This window comes from Cibotium barometz, chromosome 9, assembly GCF_041138505.1.
Source record: "Cibotium barometz isolate CiBa-2024 chromosome 9, ASM4113850v1, whole genome shotgun sequence".
Lineage (NCBI taxonomy): Eukaryota > Viridiplantae > Streptophyta > Polypodiopsida > Cyatheales > Cibotiaceae > Cibotium > Cibotium barometz.
The window spans coordinates 46,156,297-46,172,372 of NC_141054.1; positions in this window are offsets into that span (position 1 = coordinate 46,156,297).

Below are 16,076 nucleotides of genomic sequence, written 5' to 3' on the forward strand. Positions count from 1 at the left end.
AACGGTGTCACCAAAAAGCAGGCTTCCAACCCAAAACATTTTATTCAATCCCCCAAATGTGCCCAAAGCTATGCTCACTTTTGCCAATATGCAAGGCATAGCATTGAATGGCTATGTGTAGCATTCAAGCATTCATAATGCATAAAGAGCAGCATGAATGGCCATGATTAAAGTCCAATTTCTGAAAATGGGGGTTTTATGTGTAATAAAACCCTAATTCACTCCATAGCTTGAAAGAATGCTTCAAAATTGTAAGGAAGTGATGGAGCAACTCACCAATGTCACCCGGGAAGCCTTAATGCTTGAATTTGTTGAAGGAGATGAAGATTAGGGTCACTTTGGTGAAAAACGTGGGCAGCTTTGGTAGTGATTTTCAGCCACATTGGGAGTCCCATTGCTCATGGAAAATAGGTGAAATACTTCATAAAACATTGCTAGATACATGAGAGACTCAATGCCCTTTGCTCATGTTGAGATTCCATGGCTAGGGTTTGCAAGAAAGCTCCCAAACAAAAAACGTTTTTGATTAACAACTGCTAATCAAGATTAGAAATTTTCCCCAATTTGGTCCACTCATTCCAAAAAAAAATAGGTCCATGTGCTCAGATTTGAACCACAAACTCTACCTTAGCCATATCCCCTTCCCCCATGAATCAAATGAAGCAGAAATTTCACGAAATGAGAAGAAGAAAAGAAAAATTAAAAATCATGGATCAAAAGCCATGCTCTGATACCAATGAAAGAAAGTAACAGGGGTGGGTTAGTCCCTCACCAAGGGAGTGGCTCATGAAGGAGTCACCACTTAGCATCTCACGGGAGAAGCTCACCATTGATTCTTGGAACAAATAACATTATCATGAATGAGCCATAATCCCATTTACATTGGTATTTATACTCCACCCAAGAGTTCACACCTACTTACTAGTTGTCCATGGCCTTGGCCCATAATGCTTTCTTACAGTAGAAGAAGTTCATAAGCTAGATCTCCTATTTTCTTAGTGATGGTATACGGTCCATAGTATCTTGGAGATAGCTTTTTGTACTTCCCTAGAGATAAAGAACTTCTCTGGGGTCGTACAACACGAATGAAAACCATATCTGCTTCTTCAAACACTCTCTCCGATCTCTTCTTGTCTGAAAGATCCCTGTCTCCTCCGTGCAATGTGGGGTACTAGTAGTGGAAGTAGCACTTCTTACACGGGGCAGGGTCCCTCACTTGGGGCCTCGCCCACATATATCCAGACAAGAGACTAATCCCTCGGTTTTTCCAAAACCAAACCCGGAAAAACTTTCCTCACCTGGAAAGCACGGGCGATTCCTCCAGGATAATTTTACTCTAATGTAGTCAAGAGCCTTAACTAACTGAACTGATATGACCGAACCCGTAAGTCCCATAATCAGATCAAGAAAAAGACTTGTACTTGGAGACCAACGCTTTTTTCCTCATTGAGAGGCACAGCCGTTAATTCTTTTCCATAGAATAATTTTTATCCGAGATTTACTTCATCTATTGTAGCATAACAGAATTGAGTCTCATTTTAGGTATCCATCAGTCCAGCCTAACCCCATCCAGTCCCGTGGGTTAGCCAACCGCCCAACCACTGTAGTGATGGGATCCATTTAAGAATTTGGTTAGGTTTTGTCCTGGGTACCAGGGAAAAGAGTTCCCAGGCCCCCTAGCCGGATATTCATGCAAACTTAAAGCTAGTCACACCACTTACACACCCAATATGAAATTGCCTTTTTCACAGTTTCAGCTGTCTTTAAAACAATCTTTTAATGAAACTATAGTATCACTGATCATAATCCTCCAAAATATCCGGTTGAATCCTAATTTCCAATTTTTCCTTCATCGGTGTACCTATGGCATCATTGGCAACCAGAACGCTTACCACCTGTCCACTCAGGGGCCTTTTTGATAGTTCCTAGCTCATAGTACCCGGCAATATATTCACTTATAAAAATCAAAATGGAATCTCCATTGAAGATCAGCAAGATCAACCAACAGATCCATATAAAAGAGCCATGGACTCATCCGTTGAGGACCAGCAAGGTCAATCAACCAGATCCATGCCCGAATTCAGAAAACAACTCTTACTCCTTGTTCCAATATCTTTCCCGACACACATGTGGGTATCTTCGGCAACCCAGAGCCCGAGCACCGTATGGTCAGCATCCTCTAGGATCCTTCGCAGGTCACCTAGTGCTTCACTCGTAGGCCGCTTCCTTGGTCCCTCATCCACCGTATTGGAAGCTCACCATTTAAATCGAACCGAGGCTGGTCAAGACCTCAGCCGACCTTGCTACGCGAGACGTCCTCTGTTGACTCTCTGTCAGAGCTGTTGCAACTTTATCAGTTAGGTCTCCACGACCTCATTCACAAGACGGTCAAAATGCTTCCCTAGCATTTTTGACATAAAACAATCATTTAAAAACAGGACATAAATAAAGTTTCTATAATGAAGTCTCGTCTTTCCACATTGTTCCACATCAATCCACATTATTTAATCCACATCCATTTCATATGTATTCCCATTCTCATCCAATCTCATCATTTTTCATCTCATCACATCTTTCCTCCTTTATCCTCATCAGATCTCATCCACTCGCATCTACCCATATCCACATCTCATCACCTCACATTCATTCATATCTCATCCATTCATATCTACCCCGATCCACATCACATCACATCACATCCATCTCACCTCACATCTCATTCATTCACATCTATCCCGATTCACATCCCATCACATCTCATCCATTCGCACCACATCTCATTCATTTACATCTATCCCGTTTCACATCACATTACATCACATCTCATTCACATCACATATCATCCATTCACATCTATCCCAATTTACATCACATCTCATCACATCACATATCATCCATTCACATCTATCCCAATTTACATCACATCTCATCACATCCATTTCACATCACATCTCATTCATCCACATCCATCCAATCGTTCACATGTACGACTACCCACATCTATCCATACATTCATATTTATCACTTCACATCCACATATATTCATGTCACATCACATCTCTTCACATCACATCACATTCTTTCACATACACATCCACATCCATTCTTTCACATACATTCACATCCATTCTTTCACATACACATCCACATCCATTCTTCACATACATATCCACATCCATTTTCACATACACATTCACATCCATTTTCATCGCATACACATCTACATCCATTTACTTCACATCTCATCCACATTCATACACATCTATCTCATTCACATGTCATCACATCTCATTCATTCACATCTTGATTCACATCACATTACATCTCATCCATTCATTCACATCTATCTGATTCACATGTCATCACATCTCATTCATTCACATCTCATTACATCTCATCCATTCATTCACATCTATCTGATTCACATGTCATCACATCTCATTCATTCACATCTCGGTTCACATCACATTACATCTCATCCATTCATTCATAACTATCTGATTCACATGTCATCACATCTCATTCATTCACATCTCGGTTCACATCACATTACATCTCATCCATTCATTCACATCTATCCTGTTTCACATTACATCATATTCATTCACATCACATATCATCCATTCACATCTTGATTTGCATGACATCACATCTCATCACATCTATTCACTCAGGGATCGCTTCGTTTGGCCCTTGCCCATCGTACTGGAAACGCACCATTTTTTAACCATACCGATGCTGCTGAAGACCTGGGCAAGCTTTGCCGCATGAGCCGTCCTTTGAACACTCCCCGCCAGCTGATTGCAACCAAAATTCCCTTAGAAAAACATATACCAAATGCTCCCTCTAGCATTTTGGCCGCGTAAGACAGTCCTTTAAGAAAACAGGGTTTTTATGCAAGTTTTCAGTTTGATTTTCTTTTAAATACAAGGGGTATTTCTTGAATCAGTATCCCCAAAACTTCTTGATCGGAATTCTGAATTTCATACCAGAATTCCTCGAATTCTATAACCTTGATCCACAGATCAATTCGAAGGGTCTCAAACTTAGTTTCAAATTTGGTAGGAGTTTTGAGTGTATTTTTCTAAACTGGTCACATCTTCTTTCCTCAAAACTGATGAAAGAGTTTGGTCTTGGTCATAGTCTGATTCAAGGTTCGAGTCGGATAAGATTTTTCCTGAAATATCTTTCTAAAAAAGGCTTGATAATTCAGTTACTATTTTACTGAATTTCTTTCGTTGAATATTCACTTAACTGATTTCTAAATTAGTTACGAATTCTAATGAGGAATAAATTAATAATTTATCTGAATATTTCGATCTCGATAGATTTCTTGAATTTTCTTTTTACAATCCGTGTGAATATAAAATGATAGAAATTTCTCTTAGAGTATTTAATTATTCATTTATCAAATACTCATAGAATTTAAACATAGAATTTAAGAAAACTCTAATTTTGATATAAAAATTCTTTATGCATCTATTTATGCATAAAATCAACTTCAATGGGAATAACATTTTTATAAAAAAAATCCTTTTATGCATAAAATCAAATTTAATAGGAATAACACTTTTAAAATAAAAAGAATTTCTTTATGCATCTATTTATGCATAAAAATTAATTTTTATAAGAATAATGCTTTTATAATAAAAAATTTTCTTTATGCATCTTTCTATGCATAGAATGAAATTTAATAAGAATAACACTTTTATAATAAAAAAATTCCTTTATGCATCTTTCTATGCATAAAAAGCAAATTTAATAAGAATAACACTTTTGTAATAAAAAAATTTCTTTATGCATCTTTCTATGCATAAAAATCAAATTTAATATGAATAATAAAAATTAAATTTAATAAGAATAACACTTTTATAATAAAAAAATTTCATTATGCGTCTTTCTATGCATAGAAATTAATTTTAATAATAAGAATAATACTTTTGTAATTAAAAAATTCCATTATGCATCTTTCTATGCATAGAAATCAATTTTAATAAGAATAACACTTTTGTAATAAAAAAATCCTTTATGCATCTTTCTATGCATAGAAATCAATTTTAATAAGAATAACACTTTTATAATTAAAAAAATCCATTACGCATCTTTCTATGCATAGAAATCAATTTTAATAAGAATAACACTTTTGTAATAAAAAAAATCCATTATGCATCTTTCTATGCATAGAAATCAAATTTAATAATTAATATCAATGATATCCATACATATTCATAGGTGAATATGTACATGGAGTAATTAGAATATTTCTTTTAGATGCAAAAATGGTGGGAATTACTCTTTTGGAATAACATAAAAACAAACTTTCTTTTTCACAAAATTCTGAAAAATTTTGCCATAACCTCCTTTGTATGGCTGACCATTTCTCATTTTTATCTTTCATCACTTAACCTAATTAATCGAATTTAGAATTATAAAACTCTAATCTACACAATTTTCTAAATTCAAGAGAGTACACAATAAGAAGAGTTTAATTAATCATTTAGTTAATCTTTCTAGGATTAAGAAAGGTTAAAATGTAAAGAAGAGAAGGGGGTGGCCTTTTCATCAAAGGCATATCATTTAAATTTAATTCAATCATTTGCAAAACATAGCATTTGAATTTAATTCAATCATTTGCAAAACATTAAAATCAAGAAAACCATAAATTTTTCATTAAAATTCGAAAACAAAGTAAGAAAATTAGCTTACATGGAGCTTGTAAGCTCTCCTTTGGCTTGAGGGATTGAGGGTTCTACTATTGTTTGAATCAAGTGTGACCATGGGAATAGGGTAATTTCCCAGTATGCTTCATAGAAGGGCAAGGCATAGTGATATCATGACTCTAGTTAAGGATTCAAGATAGGAATGAGAAATCTAGTGTGACAAGTATGTAGTAACAGCATGAGGGATCAGAAAAAAGTAATCTCCATCATCTCCTAAATGTTGCCATGATGGATGAAAAGGATAATTGGAACCCCAGACTTATAAAGTTAAATTCAGAATACCAGAAGGGTTAGCTCTAAGTTCATGACTTAAGGTTGTGAGAAAGGATAATAATAATAGTGCCGTTGAGTAGGTCAATTTATGCCAATGGAAAGGATCAAGTAGTATCTGGAAAAGTAAAGTTATGTAAGAGACTTAGGTATATTATTTCTATAGAAACCATCTATTGGAATCACCAAATGGGATTCCCAAAAGTAGATAAATACTCCGAATTGGGGGATAGAAGAAGCTATATTGGATGGATAAATCTATCTAATAGTTCTCAGCCAAATAGGTGAATAAGTGTTTTAGTAATTCATCCTGATAACCAATGATAAGGGTTACACGATAAGGATGGCTTAGGTTGGTATTTACACCTAGACAAGAGCCTTATGATCATAGATCTCATGGGCTAAGTTAATATCGAATTAAAAACTCTATCTACGACCTGAACGAATCAATAGAACCTTGGACTCATAAGTACTATTGAAAAGAACCCTGATATATATTATATGCATTATGATTTAAGAAGCTTAATACATAGTTTATCACTTTTTTTAATTGGTCTATATTCATAGGTCTTGGAGCTTGCATTGACTCCTCAAGGAAATATTAATTCTAATGAAGAGGTAAAAGAACTAAACTTGATATTTTCTTTTCCTACATAAGCATCTTTTTTTAAACATGCATGTTCTCCTATAACACTTCTATCATAGAGGAGCTGGTTGGGGTAGGTCACTAGAGGAAATGTGCACATCATGGTGTTGGGTATGTTCATCAATGAATCATAGAGTGCAATGGACGGTGCATGGAGAATGAGGGAAATTGGAGCAGAGCAATGTGGTACCGTCATGAGCAGTCACATGTATGTGATTAAAACCAATACCCTAATGAAGGTAATCACAAGGCACTTTTGTTCATTCTCTATATAGTAAAAAAAAACCATTCACTAGATAATTTCCTAGATATAAATGAGCATATCTAGGAAAAGTGCAAACTAGAGAAAATGAAACACTTTCCTAGATAGCTAACTAGGAAATACAATGCATGGATTTTTTTATATAGGAAAATTTTTCTATATAGTAAAAATTTACTATATAAAAAATTTTCCTACAAAGGAAAAAATATCCTATGTAGGAAGATTTTCTCTATATAGAAAAATTTGCTTGTATAGGAAAATTTTTCCTATATATGTAAATTTATCTATGTGGAGAAATCCATGCATTGTGTTTTCTAGGTAGCCTATCTAGGAAACTGTTTCATTTTCCCTAGTTTGTACTTTTCCTAGATATCCTTATTTGTATCTAGGAAATTATATAGTGAATCCATTGTATCTCTATATAGAGAATGCTTAGTAGCTTATCCTCTAGATAGTTCTATGAATCGTGCTAATATACTACTTAACAACATAATAGATTAAGTAGTTCTATAAAGCATTATAAAATATAAATCTTTTTATTTATCAAAGTTTAAGCAAAAAAGTCTTGCATATTTAAAAAAAGAGCCAAAAGTAGTCAACATACATCATGTTCAAAATAAATAGTACTTCAAGATTATCTAAATGTTATGGGATTATGTCTACATCTTCTAAACTAATAGGTGTGGATTGTACATTTAATTTGACTTTCTTAGCAATAAGCCAATGCACAATGTCACAAATCATAATGTCACTTCCAGGCTTTTTCGTATCCTTTGAGTAGTTTTTTGAAACTAATATTCTCCTTCTTTAGATTGACATATGTACTCTTGAGAGAAAAGTACATGTCTTGGATTGTATGCACTCTCATGTACTTTAATAAGATTGTCTCCATATCCTCCTCTGAAATGTGGCTCACCTACATTCATGATAATAAAATATATAAAATTTTAAAGCATATTCAATTTACCTAAATAAAAAGATTCAAAATAATAAACTTATAAATGATAAATTTCTCTAATATAATATCGCTTACTTGTAAAGGTTCACATGATGCCTCTACATTTGATTTTCCAATGTGTTCTAAATCCTATTTGAAATAACAAAATCAAACCCATCATGTTAAAAATAGAAAAATCAAATCCATTACGTTAAAAATAGGAGAATCATAAAATTATACATCTATCTAACAATACCTTTAAAATGGTTGTTTGTATAACATTTTCACCCTTTTGGTGACTTCTTTCTTCCAAATGAGTTTTCATCTTCTCACTTACCTTTGGAAGAAGCCAAAAACTAGCATTAATAATCATAAAAGTAAAAAGAGAAAGAGAAAAAAATTAGGAGTACAAAGAGATAGTAGAAATCTTTTGTAAATTTTGCATTACCTTTATCTTTCTTTGACTTTTTCTTGAAACCTCATTTGTATACTTAGCCAAATTCAACATTGGATCCTACATGTACATTAAAATATTAGAAAAAATATTGACAACTTATCACATATACAAAGAAAAACTTCATAGAAGGGCAAGGCATAGTGATATCATGACTCTAGTTAAGGATTCAAGATAGGAATCAGAAATCTAGTGTGACGAGTATGTAGTAATAGCATGAGGGATCGGAAAAAAGTAATCTCCATCATCTCCTAAATGTTGCCATGATGGATGAAAAGGATAATTGGAACCCCAGACTTATAAAGTTAAATTCAGAATACCAGAAGAGTTAGCTCTAAGTTCATGACTTAAGGTTGTGAAAGGATAATAATAATAGTGCCATTGAGTAGGTCAATTTATGCCAATGGAAAGGATCAAGTAGTATCTAGAAAAGTAAAGTTATGTAAGAGACTTAGGTATATTATTTCTATATAAACCATCTATTGGAATCACCAATAGATAATGGGATTCCCAAAAGTAGATAAATACTCCGAATTGGGGGATAGAAGAAGCCATATTGGATGGATAAATCTACCTAATAGTTCTCAGCCAAATAGGTGAATAAGTGTTTTAGTAATTCATCCTAATAACCAATGATAAGGGTTACGCGATAAGGATGGCTTAGGTTGGTATTTACACCTAGACAAGAGCCTTATGATCATAGATCTCATGGGCTAAGTTAATATCGAATTAAAAACTCTATCTACGACATGAACGAATCAATAGAACCTTGGACTCATAAGTACTATTGAAAAGAACCTTGATATATATTATATGCATTATGATTTAAGAAGCTTAATACATAGTTTATCACTTTTTTTAATTGGTCTATATTCATAGGTCTTGGAGCTTGCATTGACTCCTCAAGAAAATATTAATTCTAATGAAGAGGTAGAAGAACTAAACTTGATATTTTCTTTTCCTATGTAAGCATCTTTTTTTAAACATGCATGTTCTCCTATAACACTTCTAGCATAGAGGAGCTAGTTGGGGTAGGTCACTAGAGGAAATGTACACATCATGGTGTTGGGTATGCTCATCAGCAGTGAATCATAGAGTGCAATGGACGATGCATGTAGAATGAGGGAAATTGGAGCAGAGCAATGTGGTACCGTCATGAGCAGTCACATGTATGTGATTAAAACCAATACCCTAATGAAGGTAATCACAAGGCACTTTTGTTCATTCTCTATATAGTAAAAAAAACCATTCACTAGATAATTTCCTAGATATAAATGAGCATATCTAGGAAAAGTCCAAACTAGAGAAAACGAAACACTTTCCTAGATAGCTAACTAGGAAATACAATGCATGGATTTTTCTATACAGGAAGATTTATCTATATAGTAAAAATTTACTATATAAAAAATTTTCCTACAAAGGAAAAAATATCCTATGTAGGAAGATTTTCTCTAAATAGAAAAATTTGCTTACATAGGAAAATTTTTCCTATATATGTAAATTTATCTATGTAGAGAAATCCATGCATTGTATTTTCTAGGTAGCCTATCTAGGAAACTGTTTCATTTTCCCTAGTTTGCACTTTTCCTAGATATCCTTATTTGTATCTAGGAAATTATATAGTGATCCCATTGTATCTCTATATAGAGAATGCTTAGTAGCTTATCCTCTAGATAGTTCTATGAATCGTGCTAATATACTACTTAACAACATAATAGATTAAGTAGTTCTATAAAGCATTATAAAATATAAATCTTTTTATTTATCAAAGTTTAAGCAAAAAAGTCTTGCATATTTAAAACAAGAGCCAAAAGTAGTCAACATACATCATGTTCAAAATAAATAGTACTTCAAGATTATCTAAATGTCATGGGATTATGTCTACATCTTCTAAACTAATAGGTGTGGATTGTACATTTAATTTGACTTTCTTAGCAATAAGCCAATGCACAATGTCACAAATCATAATGTCACTTCCAGGCTTTTTCGTATCCTTTGAGTAGTTTTTTGAAACTAATATTCTCCTTCTTTAGATTGACATATGTACTCTTGAGAGAAAAGTACATGTCTTGGATTGTATGCACTCTCATGTACTTTAATAAGATTGTCTCCATATCCTCCTCTGAAATGTGGCTCACCTACATTCATGATAATAAAATATATAAAATTTTAAAGCATATTCAATTTACCTAAATAAGATTCAAAATAATAAACTTATAAATGATAAATTTCTCTAATATAATATCGCTTACTTGTAAAGGTTCACATGATGCCTCTAAATTTGATTTTCCAATGTGTTCTAAATCCTATTTGAAATAACAAAATCAAACCCATCATGTTAAAAATAGAAAAATCAAATCCATTACGTTAAAAATAGGAGAATCATAACATTATACATCTATCTAACAATACCTTTAAAATGGTTGTTTGTATAACATTTTCACCCTTTTGGTGACTTCTTTCTTCCAAATGAGTTTTCATCTTCTCACTTACCTTTGGAACAAGCCAAAAACTAGCACATTAATAATCATAAAAGTAAAAAGAGAAAGAGAAAAAAATTAGGAGTACAAAGAGATAGTAGAAATCTTTTGTAAATTTTGGATTACCTTTATCTTTCTTTGACTTTTTCTTGAAACCTCATTCGTATACTTAGCCAAATCCAACATTAGATCCTACATGTACATTAAAATATTAGAAAAAATATTGACAACTTATCACATATACAAAGAAGAACTCTCGAAAAACTCAACCAAACCTTGTCTTCACTTGTCATATATACTCTCGCTTCTTGATTTCTTATGGCTCTCACTCTTTTTGATGTGTCATGATGTAGTAGCTTCGTAAAGGAATAATTATTCTCCTCCATTGTTTTATAAGAATCTTGGTTTATAAGATGTTATCAAAATCACATAGAATTTAAAAAATAGTAGTCTTAAAATTAAATCATTATGTGGACTAAGAGAAATACACCTCATCGGATATATAATGCTACAACCCTTCAAACCTCTTTGTCGCGAATATAAAGTTATCCATCTATATAGAAGAGCATACGTTTAATACAAAACCAAAAGAAATCCTATTCAGAATAAAATCAATTATATAATATACTTACATTCTCTATAGGTTGATTATTTTTTATCGCATCAATGTAAGGAGAGCTAGCTTGAAGCTCAAAGTTTGTCTATAAAGTTCACATTAGTAACAAAATCTTTTAAACAAAACATTCAAAACATGTAACATTGCATAAGTTACTATGCATGATTCAAAGAAATAAACATTATACATTCTCCTTATGATACATCTTTCTAGCTCTTACCTCTTCATAAGAATGATTATATGCTTGAAGATTGAGTGTTGCCTTTAAGACCATGACATGTAAAATAACATAAAGTTGAAACTAGAACCATGTAAATATATAATACACACACACACACACACACACACACACACACACACACTACACACACACACACACACACACACACACAGACACACACACACACAGAGTTGAAGCATACAATTAATGGTTAAAAAAACTATAAAATATACTTACATGAAGTGATGAGCTAGCATCCATCTCATTACTTGCTTCATCTATGGATTGAGTCATCTCTTGCGCTTTTAATGTATCCTTCTATCAACACAAAATGTCAAATGCATTAGATTAGTTTTAAAATTATTAATCTAATTATTAGTTTCTAAAAGAACATTCATAAGCACAAACATTAACACTTACATTGTCCTTGATACTCTTCTTCTTATTGTACTTTCTATTTTCTTGTCTACCTGAGACCCACCATCTATAGATATCTTTCTCCAACCAAACATATTCAGCTCCAATGAACTTTAGAGCTGCAATCTCATGATGATGCTCATAAATAATTCTCTTGATCTTTTTTCTTGTGCCTCTTTGTTATGGCGAAGATCTTTAGGACTCTCAACTCTATGAAACCACCTTTGTACAAGCACCTTCGTACAAGGCGGTAGTTGCCAAGCAAAATGGCATGTTGATCCTTGAAGCATTTCTCTAATAATTCTTTCCCATCATAGAGCTTGTTTTGGTCTTTACTAAGCAATCTAGGTGCTCGAAACACCTCATCATATGTAGGTGTAGGACTAACAGCTGCTACTAAGACTTGTTGGCCAAGAGAGTGTGAATAAGGAGGTTCCTTATCTTTAATCTCCCCATTGCCTTCATAACCATGTGACATAGAAAACAATTTGAATAACATGTATAAACCATTTACAAACACACTAGTATATTTAAATATATAAAAGATTACAACATTTAAGATCATTAAAACGTGTGTACCTTCCTTTGAGCTTGGAGAACTTTGAATATCCTTTATCATTGTGCTCATGAGAACCAATAAATTTTTATCTTCACACATCATTTTCTTTAGCATTGCTTGCATCATGTCCACATTCATAGTTGCCATCTCCAACCTACATAAATTCAATCCAAGGAGAACATATTACATGCAAGCACATCAAATGAAAACTGTATGGAATAAAATGACATAAGATAAAAAACATCCCTTGTACATTGAAACATACCAACGATTCATAGAGTTGCTTAAGTTCCAAAAGTACCATTGATGAGAAATTGAGCTACGATTGCCATATGATTGGAAACTACCTTTGCTTCTCCCTCTATTATCATGCTCCTTGTTTTGATAACTTTTCATTTATCATTAATCGATACACATAACCACCAATCCTTCCAATCATTGTCCTCCATTTCTACCTTCCATCTCTTTTCTTGATTATGAATCATTTTTAACCATGCTACTTTCACTTGTTTTGTTGTAACTGCATATTTTAGATCAGTTGAGGAGCATAATACATCAAAATGAGACTTCAGCTAAACAATATCATTCCCCCCTAGCCAAGGTGGAATGCATCCAACACAGCCTGGCTGAATCAAGTGTGTTCTCAATCTTAAGTCTTTTATCTCATATGCGATGACTTTTTTGCCATGTTGAAAGGGAATAAGCTTATGAAGTAAAGAACTAATAGGCCTTATGCAATCCCATGTGTATGGCAAATACACATTTTGTAACACACTCATGCCAGTGGTATAATCAACATCTAACCTTTCAGATCCTCCCTCAACCACAATACATTGTCTGTAGTAGTTAGCTCCAAAAAATAGCCTTAACTCACCATTACACTGAAATGAGAAAAGAGATGCTATGCATGCTTTCCAATATCCCACCATGGAGACTAATGTTACATCTTCATCACATTTCACCACAACTTGATCCTCAATACTATAGACCTCTCCCTTAAATAGGACTTTCTTATATTCTGTTACTCTATCAATCCCCTAGTTTAAATACTGCTCCAGCATACCTTCTTTCTTCAATGGTTGCATCCGTGTATTGTAGCTTCTTCTTTGCAATGACAATACCTTTTTCATGAATTGCTCTTTGACATCAACTTGCTATGACATTCATAGTAGATAAGGTCCATAATTCTTTGGTCTTTACAATGGATGATACATGCATAATACCCAATGCATGCCACTCAGGACATTCATAATAGCCATCTTTATCCATCTGGAGTAGAAAGAGCTTGATGAAATTCTCTGAACATTCTTTGGTGGGGCAAAATTCTATCAACATCTTTTTGAATATACATAAATACCCATGTAAACAATCTTCTTCAGTGATAGTTTGCATAAGAGATTTCATTGTCCTTGTTGTTGGTTTTGATGTTTGCATAGATTGAGACCTTACGCTCATATATATAGCACCAAAATCCGTCATGGCTACCATGACGTAAAATATCATCCAACAATTCTCCGGAACCTATATCCAAACATCACAAAGTAAAGCATCATTACTATAGGTATGGATATAAAAGGAATTACTATTATACATGTTAGTGAAAGAATAATAAGTGAATAGAAACATTCATCATACCTGCAACATGCTCTAATGGGGCTGAATTTGGCCTGATGAGCTCCTTTGGCCTTACTCTCCAAGAAGCGAGCATGACACTTATAATGTCAATTTCTTCTTATGACCATCCATTATCACGAGTGTAGTTATAAAATGCTTGGGCAATATCTATGAGCAAGAGACCCAAGTCATAGAATTTCTTAGGGATACCTTTGACTTCACACAATATATATGGCAAACACTATTGCACAAATTTTTGATTTTCTTCTGCCTTATAACTCTCAAAACATTTGCTAGGAAACCTCAGCCACCACCATCGACCATATCGAATCGAATAAGGTGTGACTTTTGTCATTTTTTGAGTTGCATCATCTATTTCTCTCCTCACTTTATTGTCCACATCTCTCATTAGACAACCGATATACTTTGAAAACAAGTTCAATGCTAATATGTGCATGCAATCATATACCAAATTAAGAGACACATCAAAGCCATATAGATCATAGTCTCCACAAACTTGATCTACCTGAAAGACCTGCCCCTTTTAGTATCTCTTCACATTGAGCTTGGGTGCTTGCTCGCTCTGTAAAATTAAATGTTTGGACATCTCTTTGGTAGATCTTTTCATTGGAGCATATCTAAATTGATACTTGTTTTGATCAAACAAGTACCGCCCCGAGCATGCACTATCCAAAGTGGCTATTGCTTTGTCTCTACTACAGAAAGCTTGACCACCTTCTTTACATGATCCAATCTTGCATTGAGCCGGATGGTCTCTAGCAAACACCATCATTAGCATAGCACGAGCTTGGAATCTTTGGTTATAAAAGTGGTCATCTCCAAATATAGATGACACATGATAATTGAAGTGTAAGTCAATTCCATATATGAAGAGACTTTCCAACTCATCCATAAAAGGTTTCATAAAAACATGGAAAAGTTTGCTCGAGCTTCCAACAACTTTCTTGCAACTGAATGGAATAAATAACATAGGTATTACTCCAATCAAAGATTTCTTCCCACAATTGAGAACTTTGATCTCAACCACACCACAATTTTTTTGGGTCGTCTTTGATGTTTGGAAGTCATCCCAATGCAATAATAAAGCAAAATTACGTGGATCTCCCTATCCATTCAAAAGAAACACATTAGGGTGTAGTAGTATGTAATACATTAAGGTGTAGTAGTATGTAACACACTTTAATATATATGCATAGAGAATATACATATAACAAAAGTCTTACCTTACAAAGTCTTTTGTGACATTGTATTGGAGCTCGACAACCCTTACAAATAAACTTGTACATTTTCTCACTTTCATTCCAACCCTCTAGAAGTGCTTTTGATTTTATTGAAGAAGGCCATGCTCGATAAGCTTGTTTACAATGGACATTATCACGTATCAAGGGCAACTCAAAATATGATTGTGGATCCCAAAACTCTTTAACACTATTACACTTTGTACCATCCCAAAAATCATAAATTCTTTTCGAATCATTAGAGCTATTAGATACCAACCATCTCTCTTTATTTCACCACATTTCCAACAAGTCATGGCACAAAGATCTACTTTTTGCAAGAAGCTCCAATTGTTCACACCAATGGGAACATAATCAAAACATAACATATCCTTTCTAACTTGGCACACTTTGAACACTTCTCACTGCATGTTAAGCAATCATGCTTTAATTTTTTCTTGCCTCTTTCATTGTTATTGCATTGACATTCAAGAGTGTCGCCAATGTAGTTGTCTTCTTTACTTGGTGGATAGAGCTCAGCATCATGTATAGAATTCTCTAATCCTTGGCATATTCTATATCGATTTGCATGAACCATACCAAGTGTCAAAAACATGGTATTTAACTGCTCCCAACATGTGGG